We start from the raw sequence: 3578 nt of genomic DNA, 5'->3' as shown, positions 1-3578 counted from the left end.
CTTGGGAAGCTATCAGTAGGTTTGGGGATCTTCTCAGAAAGGTATCCCACTTGAAACTCCAGCCTCTTGATGGTGTCTCCTTGGTTCTTGATATTGGCTCGCACCTCCTCCTTAAACACCTTGTTATCTTGGATTTTCTTACATATGCCCTCAAGTAAAGTCTCAATCCTTGATAGTCTTTCTTCCGATGATGGAGAATTGAGATTGGAAGGATGAGAAGGGCCAGTTTGACTTTGGTATGGATGATGAGAGGTGTTGTTAGGTGGGTGTTGATATGACCTATGTGTGGAGTGTTGGTGAGCTGCATTGTTGTTGGGGTTGTGGCGTCTCTGATCTTGGCCTTGATCCTGTTGGTTTCCCCACCCAAAGTTTGGGTGGTTCCTCCAACCGGGATTATATGTTTTGGAGTATGGGTCATGGTGCTGCCTAGGTGAACTTCCAATGTAGTTGGCTTGTTCCTGATCACCCTCTGCTTTTTCATTTACTCCTTCTTGAGTTGCTGCTGAGGTGGTGATTGCTGCCACTTGATTCCTCTCCATCTTTTTGGTAAGGTCAGCCAACTGCTTGGTAATAAGCTTGTTTTGAGCTAGCAGTGCATCCACATTGTTCAGCTCCATCACTCCTCTAGTGTTGCCTCTTTCAGAAGCATAGAAGTAGTCATTCTCTGCTACAGTCTCAATGACATCTATGGCTTCTTCAATGGTCTTCTTCTTGTTCAGAAATCCCCCGGATGAGTGGTCTACTGCCTTCTTTGATTCATACGAAAGGCTTTCATAGAAAAGGTGCAACTGTACCCATTCATTGAACATATCTGGCGGGCATCTTCTTGTCAGGTCCTTAAACCTCTCCCATGCTTCATATAGAGTCTTACCATCTTGCTGCCTGAAGGTTTGTACCTCAGCTCTCAACCTGTTGATTCGTTGAGGAGGATAGAATCTTGCCAAGAATTTGTTCACCACGTCTTCCCAGGTTGCTAAACTCTCCTTTGAAAAGAATTCCAGCCATTTAGATGCTTTGTCCTTGAGTGAGAAGGGAAACAGAAGTAGTCTATAGGTGTCAGGGTGAACACCATTAGACTTCACAGTATTGCATATCCTCAGGAAGGTGGTTAGATGTTGATTGGGGTCTTCTTGGACACTTCCTCTGAATGATCAATTATTCTGAACAAGGGTGATGAGCTGTGGCTTTAGTTCAAAGTTGTTGGCATGTATGGCTGGCCTTTGGATGCTACTTCCACAGTTTCCTGGATTTGGGTTGATGTAAGAACCCAGAACTCTTCTCTCTTGTCCAGCCTGATGCGCTGGACCTTCTCTGCCATGGTTGTGAGCCTCTTCTTCATGATGGTTCTCCATATTCTCATCCATGTCTGGTTCAAAGTACTCCTCCTCTTCCTCAGCACCAACTACTCTCTTCCCTCTTGCTTCCCTCCTTAATCTAAGGAAGGTCCTCTCAGGTTCAGAATCAAAGGAAGTTGAAGCCCTGCTTCTTCTACCTGTCATACACCCAATAAGGCACAAGCAAGAAAGATAGATGCAGACAATATTTTCTACAGAAATGCTGTTAGTGTGAGTGATGCAATATATCAAACAGTTAGTGGGTTAGTGAACCAAATATTAAAACAAAATGCAGGTCACACCACTAATGGATGAAAAGGTAAAAGGAAAGAAATAACTAAAACTGAAAGTAAATTACTCAGATGAAACTAAATCAAACAAAAGGAAAATGCTCAATCTAGTTATCCACCAATTTAATCATTGTTGATACAAAATCAATCCCCGGCAACGGCGCCATAAACTTGATGCACGAAAACTTGTCTCTTAACAAATCTCCCTCTGTAAGTATACCGAATTGTCGTCAAGTAAAAACTCACAATAGAGTGAGGTCGAATCCCACAGGGATTGATTGGTCAAGCAACTTTAATTGGAGGAATGTTCTAGTTGAGCTAAGCAGAATTTAGTTTGAGAGTTGCAGGAAATTAAATGGCGGGAAAGTAAATAGCAGAAAATGTAAATGCTGGAAATAAAGAGCTAAAAATAGATGACGGAAAATAAATTGCAGAATCTTAAATGGGAATGGGGAAGATGATCATAAAAGTAATTGGCAGAAATTAAAGAGAGTGGGTAAGATCAAAAATGGGGAGTTCATTGGGCTTAGGAGATGTTGCATCCTCCGGATCAAGTTCATTTTCATCTCTTCCTCAATCAATGCATTCATTGATCTCCTTGGCAATCTTAAGTGACTGAATTCCAATTCCTTGGTAATTCAATCTCTCAAATCTTGATCAATAGCCAATTCCTTGGTCCAATTGCTCATGAGAAGAGATGAGGTATGGTCACTGATTATACCACATGTATTTCCAAATCAAAGTGTTGGTAGGATTATATGTCACTATATCCATCCAAACCCCAATTTGGTCCAACATGAGAAAGCATTTCTAGCATGATCTCTTCATTCCTCTTCCAAGGTTCCGAAGAGATCCAAGTATGAATAGCTTCTTTTCCAAGATAACTACTCAATTGGATGAAGATTGAAAGCTTTCTAGTAAAATCAAGAGAAAAGAAAGAAGAAGAATAATGAAAACTATTATTGATCCATCAAATTACAACAGAGCTCCCTAACCCAATGAAAGGGGTTTAGTTGTTCATAGCTCTGGGAATGGAAAACAAAAATGGAGAATATGTTCTGAAAAGTTAAACTAGAAGTTGCAGAGAAAGTAAAAAATACAGAGAGTAATTCTAATAATGCTCAAAAGCTCTCTTCTAGTTCAAAGTTCTCCCTATTTATACTATTCTTCTGATCTTCTAATTGCTTCTTCAAGTCTTGGATATGGGCCTTTAGATCTTGAGTTGAAGCAGTTATCTTCTTCAATGGGCTCAGCTTTACTTGCAGAGAAAGTGTACAGTAGGTATGGACTTTAGCTTGGGGCGTTAGCGGTGTTAACGGTAAGTGAAACTGTGGGGTCGAGAACGTTAGTAACAATCACCTTTTTCACTAACGTTCCTAACCCAAAAATGGTCCACGTTAACTTCAACGTTAGTGGCACTAACGTGACCACTAACGTTGCTTCTTGGCCCTTTGCAAACGTTACTGGGGTTTACCTTTTCCAATAACATTGAGAGTACCCCTTTCTCCCTACGTTAGAGTTCACGTTAGTATAGTTAATGTGGCCTCTAACGTAGGCTTGCCAAATCTTCGTGAGCGTTAGTGACACTTACCTTTGTCACTAACGCTTCAAAATGCCCCTTCTTCCCACGTTAGAGTTCACGTTAACTAGGTTAACGTGACTTCTAACGTGGTATTGATAGCCATCTCCAATGTTAGTGACAAAGGTGAGTGTCACTAATGTTGGCTCATCATCCCTCTTCTCCACGTTAGCTTCCACGTTAATGTAATTAACGTGGCAACTAACGTGGCTCATTGTGGCTTAATCCAACGTTAGTGACAAAGGTGAGTGTCACTAACGTTGGTGATTCCTTGCTCCCTCCACGTTAGAGTCTACGTTAACTAGGTTAACGTGACTCTTAACGTGGCAAATATGAGCTTAGTTCAATGTTAGTGACGAAGGTGAGTGTCACTAA

The 3578-nt window shown here is 41.2% G+C and overlaps 1 non-coding gene across 1 annotated transcript; it reads left to right on the top strand.

Moving 5' to 3' along the window:
• Nucleotides 1-804: 804 nt before the first annotated feature.
• On the top strand, nucleotides 805-911 carry LOC148576280 (small nucleolar RNA R71). Its single transcript, XR_015904261.1, has one exon. It is a non-coding gene; the product is annotated as a small nucleolar RNA R71 (small nucleolar RNA).
• The last annotated feature ends 2667 nt before the right edge of the window (nucleotides 912-3578 follow it).

This window comes from Arachis ipaensis, chromosome B1 (assembly GCF_059453495.1).
Source record: "Arachis ipaensis isolate K30076 ecotype BB chromosome B1, ASM5945349v1, whole genome shotgun sequence".
Lineage (NCBI taxonomy): Eukaryota > Viridiplantae > Streptophyta > Magnoliopsida > Fabales > Fabaceae > Arachis > Arachis ipaensis.
This window is presented reverse-complemented; position numbering and strand designations above follow the sequence as displayed.